At 39.1% G+C, this 20,087-nt stretch overlaps 1 long non-coding RNA gene and 1 pseudogene across 2 annotated transcripts; one reads left to right on the forward strand and one right to left on the reverse strand.

Moving 5' to 3' along the window:
- The first annotated feature begins 2,397 nt into the window (after positions 1–2,397).
- LOC147492026 (thioredoxin H2 pseudogene) lies at positions 2,398–10,222 on the forward strand (annotated as a pseudogene). Its single transcript, XR_015199432.1, has 2 exons — positions 2,398–3,214; positions 10,133–10,222. The product of XR_015199432.1 is annotated as a thioredoxin H2 pseudogene (transcript).
- A 5,319-nt stretch (positions 10,223–15,541) lies between these two features.
- LOC147492027 (uncharacterized) lies at positions 15,542–19,428 on the reverse strand. The gene is made up of 3 exons (XR_015199358.1): positions 19,400–19,428; positions 16,129–17,070; positions 15,542–15,621 (listed from the first exon to the last, which is right to left on the reverse strand). It is a non-coding gene; the product is annotated as an uncharacterized LOC147492027 (long non-coding RNA).
- Positions 19,429–20,087: the final 659 nt, after the last annotated feature.

The following is a 20,087-nucleotide window of genomic DNA, read 5'->3' on the forward strand; positions in this document are numbered from 1 at the left end:
TTGTGTGATTTAAAATTGTTCACTTGATCATTTTGATAAGTTCTAATTTACTTCCTTTGATTTAGCAAATGAATTGCAATTTTTATTAATAGAACGACAACTAATACATGATTGCAAAAACATAAAATAAAAATAAAAAAATAAAATATAACTATTATATATCACCCTTATTACATACTACTAGAGTTACTCTAGTTATCTCAAGCCAGTCATCATTTTCTTCATCATTGGCTTCTTCGTTGTTGGAAGCTTTATTTGTACTACTTGACCCTTTTTTTTTTTTTTTTTTTTTTTTTATTTAGCTATAATTGTATATTGTTTTAGCTCTAAAACCCTTCGCAAATGAGGATTGACTTTGTCGAGTGACATTGCCAACAATTTAGTCTCATTTTCCTCCTCTCTAACACGGAGTTTTTCTTGCTTCAAAAATAACTTTTTTTGTGTCTTCTCTTACTTCAATTTCATTATACTTTGAAATTGCCCATTTAGAATCTCTTCTTTATTTCTTCGACTTTCTTTAAAAGCTTCAAGAAATTCATCCATACTTTTAGCAGTGGATGCAACATTACCCTCGACAGTTGAAACAACTTTCTTGTTCTTCTCAATTTCTTTGCTCTGCTTCTTACCGACCGACCTCTCCAAAAAGAAGGTGAAGGGGTATTCCGAGTACATTGAAGGTGAAGGGGTAGAGTAAGGCGTTGAAGGGGTTGGGGTTGAGGGTGAAGAATAGAAACCTTCAACATCTCCGGATCTTGCTTTTTTCTTTGGTCTTGGAGGAAGCGTTTCGTTGCGTAATTAAGTTCTTTGCCACTTTGGCGTATTTTTTACTAGATTATAACAATCTTGCCATATCCATGGTTTCCCAGTAGTAGCCGCATAAGTTGCTGCCGCGTCTGAAAGCTACGTTTATTAAAAAAAAAAAAAAATCAATATCAAGTAGTATATAAAACGAAGTATAAATTAAACGAAGTATAAACGAATCTTACAATGTCTTCACGTCCCCACCCACTTGGAGGTTGTTCTTCAAGCTTTCTTAGTATAGCATGATATTTGTTGAAAACGGTAAAATAATCGTCCAACGTTGTGAGACTCCCTTCCATTTACGGTTGCGGTCAAAACCTTGAATTTGATTCATCCTAACCATAATTCATTCCCAATAAACTTGTCCCGATTGCTCATTCCCAATTATAGAATCTTCTCCAATCTCAATCTACACTCTAGTAAGAGCAATATTTTCTTCATTTGTCCAACTTGGACCCCTTTCTTATTTTGGTTGTGACATTGAGAGTGTTGTGTGTGAAATGGTTGAGAGTGTTGTGTGTGAAAATGAAGAAGGATATGAGTGTAGATATATGGATGTAGAAATCCGACTGTTTTTTACCCGTTTTTTCCCATTGAAATACCGACATTTGAAGTGGTGCGCGCCAGTAGTAGTGGTCAAAGTAAAAAAAAAGTGGGGCGACATTACTATTGTCGCTCCGCATCCGCATCCAAATTGCCAAATTTGCGAACAAGAATGTGAACAAGCAGGTGATGCGACTATGAATGAGGCTAGGAGTGTAAAAACAAACCGTTGACCCATCATCCGGTAGGGTATCCGGTCTTCACCCGCCACCCAAACCCGCACCGACCCGAAAACAAACCCGCCCCGCCCCACCACCGTTTTTATGTGGTCGGGCTATGGGTATAGGTTATATACTCAAACCCGACCCGTCAAGCCGCCGGACCCGCATTGTGCAAAAGCCGTTGACCCAACCCCGTTGACCAACACAATTTCAAGACTCTACTCTAATATTTTTGTATTTTGTTTATTTTTTTTTTTTTTTTTTTTTAGAATTTGGAGATATGATCAAAACTTATGAGTTCAACATCAATTTCAAACATTCAAGTTTGAACATTGGGCAAATATCAAAAGTTTAAATTCAACTTTCAAATTTTGGAGAAGATTAATCATTTATCTTTGTATTAATTTCGAATTCTTTTAACTTATATTTTATTGTTTTGTACCATAGATCCTCGCTCCCATTTTCATTTTAACTTATATTTTATGGAAAATAATCAATTTACAAATGATAAATCACGAGAAAAAAGTTTCAAATTCTGAGATATGGTTTTGGGTTTTAGTTCAAGTTTTTTTTCTAAAATGAATATGAAGAAAAAAATGCAGGTTATTGTATTCCTTACCCCTAACCCGACCCATCATTATTTTTGACTCGTTGAAATGAGGCCACCTAGAGATGGAATTCCGAGATATTCCGAACTTTTTCTTCAAATATGAAGAAAAATGCAGGTTATACTACCACCTAGAAATGCTCTAAGGCTCTAAGGCGGCATTAGAATCCACCTTATACCTTAAATCAATATTACTTGTCTTTTTAAGGCACAAATAATCTCTCAATCTAACATGTAACAGTTGATATTGAGCTTTGATTACTAACAATACATTTGCATGACATACAAAGGGAAAGAAAATAAGTACTGTCAATAATCGCGAATATATCAGAAGAAGATTTAATTAATTAATATATAACTATAAACATCGAAATCCAATATCAAAATATTTACGGCAAGAGCTTCATCTTAACCCCCTAGCTTAGTATCTAGTTACTCATGGTGCATGAAGCAACAAAATTATACGAATAATAATCCTTTAACAAAACCGATATCCTGTTGTGATGCGTCTGACTTCTCTAGTTTGTCTTATGATCCTGCTCTCGGCCTCTCCTCCGTTCTTTTTTTCTGCTTTTGAGGGGGGTTTTTGAGGCTCCCCCCTTCCAATCTCGGTTTTCAGTTTTTAAGGCTCCCCCTTTCAATCTCGGTTTTCAGTGGTAAATATATAGGAGTTTGATTAGGGCGTCAAGTAGTTTGATTGGAATTGGAAAGATTTGCAAAACATTTAGTGATTGGGGGCGATCGAATCGGAAAGAGCTGTCGGGTTTCAAATTATTGTTCGTGAGAGGAAGCAAATAGAAATAAGACTCGATCAGGTGGTTCAAGGATTTGGTTAAGGGGATCAATCATGTCTGCTTTTTCTGGTGCTGCGGCTGCTGCTGCTTCTTCGGGACCTTCAAGAGCTCAAGCTTTTCATTCTTCTTCTGAATGGAAAAATCATCTCAACTCTATCAAAGATGATTCTAGTCTGATGGTGATTGATTTTACTGCTTCACGGTGTTGTCCATGTAAATTCATTGAAGGGTCCGGTTCCTGGGACTCATGAATTTTTTACTCAATTTTAACTCAATTTTTGGACTCTTAGATCATCTCAATCTAATGGTTCCAAATATCAGCATGATAGTAATTTAAAACATGACATCACGTGGGTCCTTTATCGTTTTTTTCATTTTTTTTTCCTCCATTGTTTCTTCTCTAGTTTTTTCAATATACTCCACACCAGAAGATAAGAAGATTGCAAGTATATAACTATCTATTCTAACTCGAGGTCTACATCCGAGGAAGGTTACTTGCCTCTACCATTTCTGGTTTGACATATAATCATAACTTGAAAATTGCATCTTAATGTGGTTCATTTCCATTTTTTTTTTCGTTTCAGGTTTACATAATAGATATATGCAAACAACCCAACAGGTGGGCTGCAGAGAGTATGGAAGCGTAAGCATGGAACATTTTTTTTTTCTCTGTAACGTCATGATGGTATATTTTACATCCTCACCAATGCTCCTACGAGTGAGAATGTTAATATATCCAATAAAAGTTACTATCCAATAAAAGTTACTATCTGGCTGACTGGTTCTATGTGAAGTAAATGGCTTTATGTGAATCAAGAATATACAACCAGCTAGATAGAAGGTGAGTTTCTTGTTGGGAGATTTCACTAGAAAGTCACACCTCAATCTAGTTACTTTCTATCCCAAATGATTTCAACTTGGAGATCACACCAAGGAAATCACCCACCCAAGACTTTGGTAGTTATCACAACAAACTCAAACAAGCAAAACCACTAATTTATCATCACCCATAACAAGCAAACAATAAATAAGGAAGTAAATATACAAAGAGACACAAAGATTTAGGTGGTTCGGTAAATATTACCTACATCCACACAAGAGCCGAGTTTCCTTTATAGCAAAGATTGGAGAGTTTACAAAAAATATTAAGAATCAAGAACAAGAGGCCTCACTCAAACCCTAGCTCAATAGAGCACCCACAATACCCAAGAAATGAATCTCTCAAAAGTTATCTCAACCCTAACCATAAGTTTCTTTATATAGGTGGGGAGAAAATTTCATGAGAAAGTGGATTTGGTTATTGAAATTTCGACAAACTATCAAAATTTCATAATATTTCGTCAAGACGAATTTCGGTCGGTTCACCTGGGCCATCCAAACTTCTCAAGGTTGGTCACATCAGGCCGACTTCGAAACAGGAAGGAAGAAATGTGCATGGATCTCAATTGGTTCTCTTGGGCCGTCAAACTTCTTAAAGTTGGTCGGATCAGTGACTTCGATCGCGGAGAGAAAAACTACACAAAGGTAGGGCGATCTTGGACAGTCATCCAAGAGTGAAAAACGGCTTAATCCAATACATCTATGTTTCCACAACCTTAGTTCCTCGCTACCATCACCGGAGCAAAGCTCGACGGATCCATAAACCCAACAATCTCCCACTTGGAACCTGTCGAGATTCTACAAGCACATCACATCTCAATTGTAAAAACTCCACCCAAATCCAATTTACTAATGAAACACTCGGCTCATCCATCATGGTTTTCAAGCAAGAAGACCCACCGAAGTTGAACACAACTTCAACTTCTCAGTAGGCACGGTCTTGGTCAACATATCCACCGGATTCTCACTCCCTCGGATCTTCTCAAGTGCCAAAACCTCATCCTCCAACAGAGATCGGATAAAATGATATCGGAGACCAATGTGCTTGGTCCTAGAATGAAAGGCGGAATTCTTAGCAAGATGTATAGCACTCTGACTATCACTGTGTAACACACTTCTCTCTTGCTTCATCCCAAGCTCTTCCATCAATCCCTGTAACCAAATCATCTCTTTGTTTGCTTCTGTAACAGTCACATACTCTGCTTATGTGGCAGACAAAGCAACGATCTTCTCAGAATCGAGAAATCCAACTCATCGCAGTAGCACCTCAGAAAGGCATAACCAAGTAGTGCTTCTCACGATCTACCTCACCTCGCAAAAATCGGCATCCACATATCCTTGCAGGTTCACAACACCCCTTCCATAACATAGGCATTTCTCTGTAGTACCTCTCAGATATCTCAATATCCACTTCACGGCTTCCCAATATTGTTTGCCAGGATTAGACATAAATCTACTGACAGCTCCCACTGCTTGGGCTATATCCGGACGCGTCCAAACCATGACATACATAAGACTTCCAATGGCAGAGGCGTATGGTACCTTAGCCATGAAGTTGCTTTCCTCAACAGTCTTGGGAGAGTGTTCCTTGGACAACTTGAAGTGGACTGCCAAAGGTGTGCAAACTGGTTTCGCACCACCCATGTTGAACCTCTTCAATACCTTCTCAACATACTCAGCCTGAGACAACTCCAGAATACCTTTCAGCCTATCTCTTCTGATCCTCATCCCTAGAATCTGTTTCGCTGCACCCAAGTCCTTCATAGAGAACTCACTTGCTAACTTCTCTTTCAATCTTCCAATTTCTAACATATCAGAACTCGCTACTAACATATCATCAACATATAGCAATATGATGACGTAGCTGGAGTTGAACCTCTTGAAGTAGCAACAATGGTCAGCGTTGCATTTATAGTAGTCATTTCCTTGCATGAAGTTATCAAACTTCTTGTACCACTGCCTAGGGGCTTGTTTCAAACCATACAAGCTCTTTCTGAGCCTGCATACCATACTCTCTTTACCCTTCTTGTTGAAACTCTCCGGTTGCAGCATGTAAATTTCCTCAACTAGGTCACCATGGAGGAAGGCAGTTTTAACATCCAACTGCTCAAGATACAAATCTTCCGCTGCAACAATACTCAACACTGACCGAATAGTATTTAGTTTCACCACTGGAGAGAATATCTCTGTGAAGTCAACACCTGCTTTCTACTGAAAACCCTTGACTACTAGCCTCGCTTTGTATCTCTTGGAACCATCATGTTCCTCTTTAACTCTAAACACCCATTTGTTCTGTAGAGCCTTCTTGCCCATGGGTAGTTTGGCTAACTCCCACGTGCCATTAGAGATGAGGGACTTCATCTCATCTTGCATAGCAAGCTCCCACTTGTTAAGATCACTTTCGCCTCCAATGCTTCATCATAGCATTGAGGCTCTCGCCACCATCGATGAAGTAGCAAGTAATTCACATAGGTGGAGGGCGGATATCTCGTACTCGGTACATGTGGCCTGGATGTCTTCCTTGGGGCACGAGGTGGAGATGGACTCGGTGGTGTAGTATCCTCATTATTCTCTGAGTCACTAATATTGTCATCCTCTGACTGTGGGGCTCCCACTATACCACGACTTACATCAAAGTCTTCTAACTCAACATACTCTGTGCCACTCTCTGTACCCGATTCCTTGGTTTGTGCTTCATCTCTGTCCTTGTACATCACCTTCTCATTAAACACAACATCTCTACTACGAATGATTTTCCGATTTTGATCATCCCAAAAGCGATGTCCAAAATCATCACCGCCATAGCCGATAAAGGTGCACTTTAGTGACTTAGCATCAAGCTTGCTTCTAGCTTGGTCACTAATGTGGACATAGGACACACAACCAAACACCTTCAAATGGGAAAGGTTCACATCCTTCCCCGGCTCCACACTTCCTCCGAATCTTAAAGTCCAAAGGTACTTGATGGTCCTCTATTGATCGTAAGCCGGCGTTGCTAACACTTTCTGCCCGCCTTTAACTGCTTGGGCAAGCCTGCTAGTGTACGCCAGCGTACACCTAGCTCTCTTTGTCGTTGTTCTATTCATTAAATGCAACCCCATTCTCACGAGGTGTCCCGACAAAGTCTTTTCCATCTTGATGCCATTGGCAAAGACAATACTTCTTAAAACCTGAATCCTCATACTCTCCACCGTTGTCGGATCTCAGCTTCTTTACTTTCAAGCTTGTCTCATTCTCATCCATGGCCTTCCAAGTCTTGAACACTTCAAATACTTCTGACTTGTGTCTCAAGAAATAGACCCACACCTTCCTAGTATGGTCATTAATGAAAGTCACAAAATATAACTTTCCGCTAAGTGAAGAGACATTAGCTGGCCCCCAGACATCTGTATGAATCAACTCAAGCCTTCTAGCTTTTGGAGTCTGACCCATTCTCTGAAAACTCACCCGCTTCTACTTTCCAAATACGCAGTTCTCACAGAAGTCAATTTCAGTCGACTGTAACTTTGGGAGTTTACCAGAAGAGTGAAGGATTTTCATTCCTTTCTCACTCATGTGACCAAGTCTGCGGTGCCAAACATTCGGATCCTCTTTGCCATGTACCACGACAATCGACTCACACCCATGTGTAGTCATGTAAAGAGTACCATCTTTCTTACAATTTGCAACAACCATTGAACCCTTCGAGACTTTCCAAGTGTTACTGGTGAAGACTGTAACAAATCCTTCACTTGCCAATTGCCCCATAGAAATCAAATTTTTTCTCAAATCCGGAACGTGTCTGACGTCCCTCAATAACCATGACGAGCCATTCATCTTGACATGCACGTCACCCTTGCCGACAATGTCACAAGGTTGGTCATCGCCGAGAAAGATTGTTCCAAAGTCACCTTCGGCGTAGTTCTCAAAGAACTCTCGATGTGAGGTAGCATGGAAAGATGCTCCGGAATCAAGTACCCAAGACTCCTTCTTTTGCTCCATCAAACATATCAAGGCATCATCTACCATCTCAACAACATTAGCTTCTTGATTATTTTTCTTGTTCTTATTAATGTTGTTGTTGTTTCTTGGTGCCGGGCAATTGGGACTATAGTGGCCAGGCCTACCACAGTTGTAGCATATAACTTCACTTAAGTCTCGAGGTTTGTGTTCAACACTTTGCAATTGGGGGGCTTGAAATTTCGATCTCCCCCTCCACTTTTTCTTACTACGACTCCTGTTTGACTTTCTTCCCCTACTTTCAGTGCTCAATGCCGACCCTGAAGTTGATCTCGAAGAGGACGGACAATCCTGTCTCCGGATTTCCTCAGTTAGTACCATACTAACAACGTGCTCAAACTTCAACTTAGTCATTCCCGCAGAGCCACTAATAGCCGCCATAGTTGCCTTCCAACTTGGAGGCAATTGTCCAAGTATCGCCAAAGCTAGCACCTCATCACTAAATGTAATCTTAACCGACTCCAATTGGTCCTTAGTTTGGTTGAATTCATTTAGGTGATCCTTGAAGGAGGTCCCCTCCGACATTCTCATACTAAATAGCTTGGTGATCAAATAGACTTTGTTCGCAGCCGAGGGTTGTTCATACATCGTAGTAAGTGCCTCCATGAGAGACTTCGCCGTCTTCTCAGTTTTAATATTGAAGGCTACCGACTTCGAGAGACTCAATCGGATTGTGGCCAATGCCTCACTTATCAATGTTTCCATCAAATCCTTTTGATAGAGTACGTCCTCGATTTGCATCTTCCAATAGCCGAAGTTTGTTCCGTCAAACTTCTCTATCTTGTAGCTTTCCTTTTCGGTCGTCATGACTTCCACTTGAACCAATACAACGGTGGAGACTCTCTCAGAGGAATTTCTTCAAACACCTAGCTCTCAATGCTAAAGGTGGAGTCTTTCCTCACACACCTTGTTCCAATGATTCAAAACCGTGCTCCGATACCACTTGTTGGGAGATTTCACTAGAAAGTCACACCTCAATCTAGCTACTTTCTATCCCAAATGATTTCAACTTGGAGATCACACCAAGGAAATCACCCACCCAAGACTTTGGTAGTTATCACAACAAACTCAAACAAGCAAAGCCACTAATTTATCATCACCCATAACAAACAAACAATAAATAAGGAAGTAAATATGCAAAGAGACACAAAGATTTAGGTGGTTCGGTAAATATTACCTACATCCACACAAGAGCCGAGTTTCCTTTATAGCAAAGATTGGAGAGTTTACAAGAGATATTAAGAATCAAGAACAAGAGGCCTTACTCAAACCCTAGCTCAATAGAGCTCCCACAATACCCAAGAAATGAATCTCTCAAAAGTTATCTCAACCCTAACCATAAGTTTCTTTATATAGGTGGGGAGAAAATTTCATGAGAAAGTGGATTTAGTTATTGAAATTTCGGCAAACTGTCAAAATTTCATAATATTTTGTCAAGACGAATTTCGGTCGGTTCACTTGGGCCATCCAAACTTCTCAAGGTTGGTCACATCAGGCCGACTTCGAAACAGGAAGGAAGAAATGTGCATGGATCTCAGTTGGTTCTCTTGGGCCGTCCAAACTTCTTAAAGTTGGTCGATCAGTGACTTCGATCGCGAGAGAAAAACTACACAAAGGTGGGGCCGATTTGTGTCATCCAAGAGTGAAAAACTGGCTTAATCCAGCCATCTATGTTTCACAACTGTTAGTTCCTCGCTACCATCACCGGAGCAAAGCTAGACTGTTCCACAAACCTAACATTTCTCTCCAGCATGTGGCTTAACTACCCACATCACTACATGCAAGGATCTATGTCGTTATCATTAAAAAAATTGGAAACCTTATATATGGAATCATATGCTGGTTAGAAGACCCACATAAATAAATCGAAGGGCTAAGGCTAATTTTTTAAAGGATGGAATTCTTTTATATGGGTCGACAGTGTTTTATTGATCGAAAAACTCAGTTGACCCCCTTCCCCCTTTTGTGTTTCAGAATGTTGTCCTACCAGGCCAAGATTTCAGCTTTCAAGATATGGATATTTTTTATAAACATTTGGTGCTCTTCCTTGATAAAAGGGGATCCTCTATGATTTGCTTGTGTGGAGTATCAGAGTACGTTGAAGAAACTTGAGAAGAAACAGTGAAGGAAAAAAAAAATGGTAAGGGACCCACGTGATGTCATGTTTTAAAATGTTATCATGCTAATATTTGGAACCATTAGATTGAGATGATCCAAGAGTCTAAAAATTGAGTTAAAATTGAATAAAAAATTCCCGAGTCATATTTGTTAAAATTGACGTTGATGAGTTAAAAGAAGTGGCTCAAGAATTTTTTGTGCAAGCGATGTCAACTTTTGTGCTGTTTAAAAAAGGGAGGTTAACTAGTATTACCCTCTAGATGAGCCAATTAGGATTTTCCCCATGGTAGATGGGGAAATTGGGGTCTCTTCCTAAAGTACACACACAAAAAAAGTCGTCTTGGATTGAACGTGTTTTTTTGGTGTGCATTGGGGGGAGATTCTAATTTTCTAATGGCGGAATCCTAATTGGCTCATCTAGTGAGGAGGTAATGTTGGTTAACCCAAAAAAGAAAGCAAGCTGATAAAGTTGTTGGGGCCAAAAATTATGAGCTCCGAAAATTGAATTGCATAGAGCACAGGTATGAGCTGAGTAGCACAACAGCACAAAATTAAGGTTGTGTTTGTTTTTGTTTGTTTTTGTTTCCCTTTATATATTTTAATTCAATAGAAGTTGTGCTTTTTTTTAAAAAAAAGGATTTGGTTAAACCAGTGAGCGCTGCATCTTAAACATAAGCTAACAAGCTTTCATGTGTGGTGGTCACGTGTCACTTAAGCTACCTTTCTATTCTTAAGCATGGTCACACAAATTCAGAATTCGTTGTTAATTCGGCAAGGATGAAATCGTTAATTCGTACAAATTTGTTTAAAAAATCCGGAAAATCATAAATAATTAAAACATAAAACTAGATGTTTGGACTCATTCAACGAACGGGGACCGTTTTTATATATATATTTTTTCATTTTATTATTATGTATCAAAAATCTTACTTCCAAACTATATTAAAACTCATACAGTAAATTAATTGATTAAAGTTCTCAGCGCCAATTATTTGCCAGATTTCGTTCTAGACTTCAAACAATAAGAAAAAAGAAAAATGATAAGCAATAAAAAATTATGCAAGACATTTATGCTTTAAGAGAGGAAGCTCTTGAGTCCACACTGCAACATTTGCTAATGATAAGTAATATAGATGTTGACTCTATGAAATTACTTGCACAACATTATTTAGAAAAAAACCATAGCTTACTTACCTATAAGATAGTATTCTGCTACATGCTCCTCTTCTCTAAGCATTTTATAGAGAACACTGTAGTTTCCTTGATTAGATGAGTCTTCGCAGTATTGTCGAGAACAATTTCTTATCTTTCATAGTATTATGCTTTCTTTCGGTGTTGCACATCTTGCGGCCTTTTGACTACGCCCTTCGCAGGGAAAAATTTCTCGGGAAGTCATTTCTTAAATATCACCTTCTTAGCCATCCAGCAATAATCTGCAGAAATGACAACCTAAGAGTCATTTTATTTTATAAAAGTAAGCATTATGATATTGTCATGATATAGTTACCGACATATTTTTCCATGTTTAAGTTTCCAAGCCTAATGAAAAATCCAAAGGCAACTCACAACTTGTACTACAAAGATTATTTTAAGATTTGTGGGATTGTATCAAATATCCATCAATTCATATGATTATATCGACAAATCGATAATGCACAAGCAAAAATGAAAAAACAATGATTCACAGACTTCCTTGTTATAATTTGCAGCTACTAATAAGTATTGGGTATGTTTCTAATTTCCTGCGGACAGGCTTGCTACATAATTGTTTTTAAATTGGTCCCAATGCTTAATAAAACATTACATGAAAAAGAATTTTTTTTTTGCATTATCCTAATACTCAGTGTACATTAGCTTACTAACAAAATGGCTAAACAGAAAGAAAACACAATAACTCACACATGCAAGGATAATCAGGATCTCTAGAGGAGTAACTTTCGACTTTGCAATTGGTGCTCATCCAGTATAAGTCATTAAATATCTAAAACCATAAGGCTTTTGTAAGAGAAGGTTTTGAGCGACGATTGAGAGGGGAAAATTTCCATTTTTCATATCCTTCTTCTTAAATCATGTGACGGTGATAAGCACCCAAAACTGTAATATTAAACCCCGTAGAGACATAGTATTTTGGTTAATTATGTGTTTAACAATCATGAAATAATTATATTTTCGTACTTTTGTAGGTTTTTATAGTTAACGTGAATATGATAATAAAACATGCATCGAAATATAGGAATATTGGAATACTTGAAGTCTTCCCACTCAACCCCAGTGAAGCCCAACAAAGCCTGACTAAAGCCGAAGATTCCAAAGGGACAAAACCAGTGCAGAACGGGTCCATATGAAAAGGAGCAGCAAACTTCCGAAGCTCACATCTTTCAAACTTGGATGCCGACTTCGGCTAGTGAACTGCCAGAGCAACCTGGGCGACGAACTCTACGCAAAGACAAAAAGTTATAAAAATACCAAAATCGGTGCCGCCACTAGACACACCACATGGACCCACTCTGCGGGCCCAAAAGGCATGATGAGTTAGCATAGACAGGTGGCAAGTGATGGTCACAATTGTGTGCCACATTGCAAGAAGAAAGAGACGGATCAATTCAATGTTTGAATTGTTTTGAAGAAAATAACAAAACATAAAGTTTGGTTTATTATGGGACAAAAAGACAAAAACCAAATTAAAACATATCAAGACAAATTTGGGGTATCAATTTGAATAGGAACAAAACAATTAATGGGGAAGAGCTTCAAGAGAGGAGACCAGGCTATATATACAAGAGGGAGACCTTACCTTTGTTAGTTTTAAGTTTTAGTTTTAGTTTTAGCCTATAGTTTTTAGCTTTTCATTTTGTTGTTTCATTCCAGTACGTAGCTTTCCTTTCCAGTAGCTTTCATACCAGCTTTAGTACTGTAAGTTAGGGGTGGGCAATGGGCCGGGTCGGGCTAGCCCGACCCTAAACATTTAAAAGCCTTTTAGATATTAAAGCCGGGTCGGACCGACCCTAAAGTCAGCATAGGGTCGGGTCACAAGTCTAAATCTCAAGCCCTGATCCTACCCTAAGCCCTCTTTAAAGGCTTTAGGGTCGGGTTTTAGGGTCGGGCCTATATATTTTCTTCATTTTACAAATGCCATTTTTCAGACAAAGGTTGTTTTTTTTGTTTCTGTGTTACAAATTTCTGCTCTGTATTTCGCTTTAATGGTGTAGACGAAAACCTTTAGTTCTAGACTTGGCTTGGATGAGAATAAAAATATAATTTATAAGAAGTAAGTGGGAAAATAAATTGAGAATAATAAGTTCTAGACTTTGATTTGATGATCAAAGGAATAAAGTCATATTTTTTTATTAGGCTAGTGTTCATTGTTCTTCATGGCTGCTAGATAGGTTAACAAGTTTTTGTTATATAAGACAAGTTATTAAAAGTACCCTTGGGTGTAACTGATAAATTACAAAGGACAATGTTATTTTAATTTAAAATATTTAACAAAGAGTTGGACAATTATGGTACATGTATTTATAGTGAAAATGTGAAACTATAACTAGGGCTTGGTTAGGGCTGAATTAGGGTCGGGCCTATGTTTCAGAACCTTAGCCCTAGCCCTGCCCTAGAAGGCCTTAGGGTCGGGTCGGCCCTGCCCTAAACTCTGTGAGAGTTTTAGTTGTGAGGGCTTTATAGGGCTTAGGGTCGGGTCGGTCAGGACTGGGTTAGGGTCGTTAGGGCCAAATTCCCACCCCTACTGTAAGTCTTTTTACTTAATAAAAATCATTTCTTTTCAAGTTTAATTCATGTTCTGCATTTACTTATTTGTTGTATACAACAAGTTCAATTAATCATCCAATGACCATGAACTAACCCCCTCTAACTATTACACTATAACTGTTGATTTGTAACGGATATACATCCGTTACAAAAAATATTAGTAACGGTTATCTTGCGTTGGCACAAATGCGTGACAAATATTAGTAATGGAAATCAGTAACACTTAATATCCATTACATAATTTAGTCACAGTTTTCAAGTGTTACTAAAATTAATATCAGTAACAGATATGTATCCATTACAATATATTAGTAACGCATGCTGATTTCGTTTGCAACTAATTAATTGTTAGCAATTATCCCTTTGTAACGGATATACATCCGTTACTAAATCTAAGAAGCATCTGAAAAAATATATTTAGGTTCCAATTGTTGTTTGGTTACCTGCACCTGCTTCTAGCATACTTCCCACATATATTACACAACCTCCTGTCCATCCCATTAAAGGCCTAAGAACACACTTGGGTACACAATAACAAAAATAGCAACAAAGAATAGCACTTAAACCAATCGTATTCCATAATTTATTCATAAAATCAGAAGTCACAAGTCTCAACTCTTAATTACATTTTATTCAACAATAAGAAAACAACCAAAAATATAATAACAACTCGTAAAATAAGTTTGTAAACAAAACATATGGATAGAATAAGTCCTAGTAGCACGCAAACGAAACATTTGACCTCTAATATCATATCGGTGTTCCTCTAGAAATCATGAAAGTCATTGACACCTGCAACCAGTCCAATGACACCAAATAGAAATGATCAATACATAATAATGAGTAGAATTTGTCCACGTTAGATTCATAAAAACAAGAACTGCATGCTCCTTGCAAATAAAAAGTTAAAGGACTTGTTAGAACACCTTATGTTGCCTAATTCGACCAACATAGATACTACTTTCAACAGAGATGAAGATGGAACTGCAAATGCTACCCCTGCTGATCTCCCTATCAAATCAATGACAACAAAAACCCATATTAAAGACCGTTCTAAACCTTTCGACATCTAATAAAGTTTATAAAAACAATTAAGTTTATGTATTTATTGTAAAAAAATCATGTATCCAATGATACTACTAAATTCGGTCTATCAACTATATCTAGTATATAATCAAGTGCATTTGAGTATTTGACAAATAATTTTTGCATGCATTTAGAATTATGTGAGTTTAGAGCACAATAACAAAATATTAAGATATAGATTGCAAAAGACATTGAAGTTAAGAAGGTATAAAGTAAGTTACATTGCTTTGCACCAGTTGTCAAAATACTTGTGAATAATCTTGAAGCAAACAGAAAAAAAGACAAGTGAAATAGAAGCTTGTCATTCAAACCATGCCCAACACCTATGACATAAAACTGACGAGGTACTCTTTAGAGAAAAATTCAATATATGCACAGGTGAGACAAAGATAATAAGAGATAACTTACAAGGTCTCCCCCCAAATTAAAATAAAACAAGGGAGTATATGTACTACTAACACAACCTATGAGGTGTAAAAGAGCCATTTCTTAAATAAGGGTTAGTCATCACACTAGGCATAATTACTATGGCATGCTAGTGTAGCCAAAGGTTACATGCATATATGTTGGAGAGAGTGTCATGAATCACTTCATATTGATGATACTTTGACGAAGAAAAAAATATAGTCACTAAGTCTAAAAATTGAAACGCAACATTAAATCAAGTGTATCGTCACTAACTAAGCCTAAAATTGAAATATAAAACTATATAAATTGATGTCCCAGAAATACCTTTATAAAGGGAAAAATCCTTGGATGAAGTCGATAAACCCGATTCGAATGTCATCTATTTCTTTGGTGATGTATGTCTCTATGTTGACCAACTCCACAATCTGTTTCGAGAAAAAGAAAGTTAGTATAGTCATTAGTGTAAGAAAAGTAGCCAGGGAACCTAATATATATTTGTGCATAAGGTTACAAAAGAATTAGGTGTTAATTTGTACATTAACTCTACAAGCTTTACATAATTTGTAAGCCTTGGTAGCAACCATTGTTTGTACTTAATTTGGATATACTATTTAACATCTAAGTGTTAGTGTTAGTGTGTCTGTAACATCTCTAATTGATGCTGATGTTACTCTATTAAGAGGAAACCTCTGTTTATACCTGAATGAAGTAATACTTTATATGAGGAGCTCATAAACCACACTAAAAACGGATGGATGTATGGATAGAATCAAGTTTAACTATAAGCTCTATTAAAGGGCCAAACTGCCTCTACTTACAGTTGATGCTATTGTTTGGGTAGGTCCGTGTCTCTTCTCTAAATGTGTGTGTGTGTGAGGGGATTGAGAGATGAAAAGAGAAATATTACTACCTTGAGGATGTACGAAAGAGTTATGCTTTTTTCTGGATCAAACCTTCATCATCCTGCAATTCAATGATTCTTTAGTGATGTCTGCACTTGACAATGAAGTGGAATCATTACATTACAACAATGACTGACCTGTAATGCAGGCCTTATTGCATGCAGCTCTGCTTTAACAACTTCTTGAGTCACATTTAGAAGTTTAACCGTTGTACACTCAAAATACACTCACCAATTGTATGTTATACCCTGAACAGTTTATCTCAAGCTTACTTTTTAGGTATTAGCTTTTTATGCTCCTATTGTTGATAAGTTAAGAGAAAAACATAAAGAAAACTAGTAATTAACATAGTCTACATATATAACATAATTCACAAGAAATGAAAGGAAAATGAGCAGAAAAATTCAGTTTAAATAGCCCGTCGTCTAGGAAGCAGAACTCCTTACACAGATGTTCAAATGCAATGAAACTGGTCTATTTGAAAAGAGACTGGAAAAACTAACTTTTTTGTGCAAGCCATCCCCGACTGGATTCTGACTCTAACTATGATTAACTTGAGCCCAAATATTATAGATTGACGAATACCGAAGAGTCAACTTTTTTTCTAGCCACTTAAACCTATGGTCTAAATAGGCAATGATTATAAGAACCAAGTGAATCATATATGAGCAGTAAAACTAAATAGATATCCTTGCCTTCAAACTTTAGAAACCAGCAAAACACAAGCTTTTGAAAACCTTTTAGCAACTCCTTTGAGGGTCCTTTCCTTCTCAACCTCAAGGCCACGAGCTGATTTAGTAGCATAGGCCTTACATTTTGGTGAAGAAAAAGATGTAGCAATGCCACCGCCTTCGCGGATGTGAAGAGGTCGGACACTTGTCAGGCAAATCTCGGGCCTTAGACTCTATCTTAACCATTTTTCTCATCATATATTGCAGACATTAATGCTCCTGAAACAAACACATACAGACACCTCTGTCATTTAAAAGAACTTTGTATTCTAAAAGAATAGAAACGAGCCTACCAATTATTGAATCTGTAATAGCCATTTTCATAAGATGGGCCTTTGTAGGTATTGGGCCCAGAGAATAGGCCCAAGACCCTACTAGGCCCCATGAGGTAAACCTAAAGAGGAGATATAAAAGTGAGGAGAGGAGGACTTGAGAAAAGGAGGAAAGAAGTGAGGGAAAGGAGAAAAGAAGAAATGGAGGAAAGAGGCACCAGAGAGAGAAAAAGAGAAAGGTTGAGGGGAGGAGGAGGGAGGAGACAACCAAAGTAGGTGGAGACGACGGCCGAAGGAGACGTCGGCCAGAGAGGAGGAGGAAGAGGAGGGGAAATCTAGAGAAGGGAGTATGGAGACGTCGGCCAGAGAGGAGGAGGAAGAGGAGGGGAAATCTAGAGAAGGGGAGTATGGAGATGTCGGCCAGAGAGGAGGAGGAAGAGGAAGGGAGATCTAGAGAAGAGGTGAAGAGAGACGTCGGTCAGAGAGGAGGAGGAAGAGGAGGGGAGATCTAGAGAAGGGGAGTATGGAGATGACAGCCAGAGAGGAGGAGGAGTAATGAGATGATGTCCCGAGATGAGGAAGAAGAGAGGAGGAGATATCTATAGTAGAGAAGGGAGAAGACGACGGCCAGAGGAGACGACGGCCAAAGGAGACGACGGCCCGAGGATACAACGGCCAGAGAGGAGGAGTAGGGAGATGATGTCTCGAGATAAGGAGGAAGAGAGAAGGAGATATCTATAGCAGAGAAGGGAGAAGACGACGACGACGGCCAGAGGAGACGACGGCCAGAGGAGACGACGGCCAGAGGAGACGACGGCCAAAGGAGACGATGACCCGAGGATACGACGGCCAGAGAGGAGGAGTAGGGAGATGATGTCTCGAGATAAGGAGGAAGAGAGGAGGAGATATCTCTAGCAGAGAAGGGAGAAAACGACGGCCAGAGGAGACGACGGCCGAGGAGGAGTAGGGAGATGATGTCTCGAGATAAGGAGGAAGAGAGGAGGAGATATCTATAGCAGAGAAGGGAGAAGACGACGGCCAGAGGAGACGACAGCTAAAGGAGACGACGGCCCGAGGATACGACGGCCAGAGAGGAGGAGTAGGGAGATGATGTCTCGAGATAAGGAGGAAGAGAGGAGGAAATATCTATAGCAGAGAAGGGAGAAGACGACGGCCAGAGGAGACGACGGCCAAAGGAGACGACGCCCCGGATACGACGCCGAGAGGAGGAGTAGGAGATGATGTCTCGAGATAAGGAGGAAGAGAGGAGGAGATATCTATAGCAGAGAAGGGAGAAGACGACGACGCCGGAGAGGAGGAGTAGGGAGATGATGTCTCGAGATAAGGAGGAAGAGAGAGGAGGAGGTATCTAGAGCAGAGAAGGGAGGAGACGACGGCCATAAGAACGGGCGCCAAAGGAGACGACGGAGGAGGAGACGGCCAAAGGAGACGACAGCCTAGATGAGACGACAGCCGAGAGGATGAGGAATAGGAGGGGAGATCTAGAGAAGAGGAGAAGGGAGACGACAGCCAAAGGGGAGGAGGAGTAGGAGATGATGTCCCAGATGAGAAAGAAGAGAGGGAGGAGATATCTATAGCAGAGAAGGAAAAAAGACGAAGGTCGTCGAGGAGACGACGGCCAGAGAGGAGGAGGAGTAGTGAGATGATGTCCCGAGATGAGGAGGAAAAGAGGAGGAAATATCTATAACATAGAAGGGAGAAGACGATAGCCAGAGGATACGACGGCCAGAGAGGAGGAGTAGGGAGATGATGTCCCGAGATGAGGAGGAAGAGAGGAGGAGATATCTAGAGCAGAGAAGGGAGGAGACGACGGCCATAGAACGGGCGCCAAAGGAGACGACGGGTTAGAGGAGACGACGCCAGCCAAAAGAGACGACAGCCAGAGAGGAGGAGGAATAGGAGGAGAGATCTTGAGAAGAAGAGTAGGGTGACGACATCCAGGGAGGAGGAGAAACCTAGATAAGAGGAGCCAGAATGAGGAGACAACCAGAGGAGAATAGGGAGACAACCAGAGGAGAGGACATCTAGAGAGGAGGAGAAGAGATAGAAAAGAGTGGAGAGAGGAGAGAACTACGGTGCAGCTTGATCCCTCGATAAGGGGGTACGTAGGCAACCCAAATGGGTTCAGCTGATGAAGTCAGATTAGGTGTATTGTTCGCCTTCAGCATCTAACCAAGTAGTCGAGAATTATAAAAATAAAAAAAATTGTGAAATGGGTTGCAACAGAATCTAAAAAAACTTCAGAAGAAAACTACCTGCAGTAGGGAGGACATTGTCTACAATTTTTTTTTTTTTTTTTTTTATCGGTAAAGTATAACTTTATTAATATAATTAAAGATAGGTCCAGGATGAGATATCCTCCATTACATGCATATAGAAAAAGAAAAGAAAAGAAAAGAAAAATCATAAAGTGACAAGTCTCTTAGCCAGATCATCTCATTATGGACTCCCATCGAAACACAAACGCCTCAAAAGGTATGTCTCGTGTCTCAATATGCACTTTTGACCAGAAACACAAAAGAGCTTTGATTCCCAACAAATATGAAGATTGCCTTTTCAGCACTCAGCTTGATTCTTTTGTGGATGACAAAGACAAATTGACCCACTCTCTAGTCAGCTGGAATTAGATACCTATAAAATTATTGTTCAGCAAACAAGACAAGATCTTAACTACTTTTCTAGCATGACTGTACTCCTTGTAGCGGAATGACATACAAAAACCAAAAAAGAAACTAGGATTTACTTTTAAAATTACCTTTAGGAATAAAATACTTAGAATAGCAAAGAACTACCATGAGACACAACTCGTAATATAGAATCATAGTCCCAAGAGATACTGAGGTTGGCAGAATCCAAAATGTCTCATTCCCTTTTTTCCGAGGCTAGGAGAGAATAATAGTGGGTTCATTGATAATATTCACTGTTATATTCAAGAGCAATGTC

This window comes from Coptis chinensis, chromosome 6, assembly GCF_015680905.1.
Source record: "Coptis chinensis isolate HL-2020 chromosome 6, ASM1568090v1, whole genome shotgun sequence".
Taxonomy (NCBI): Eukaryota; Viridiplantae; Streptophyta; class Magnoliopsida; order Ranunculales; family Ranunculaceae; genus Coptis; species Coptis chinensis.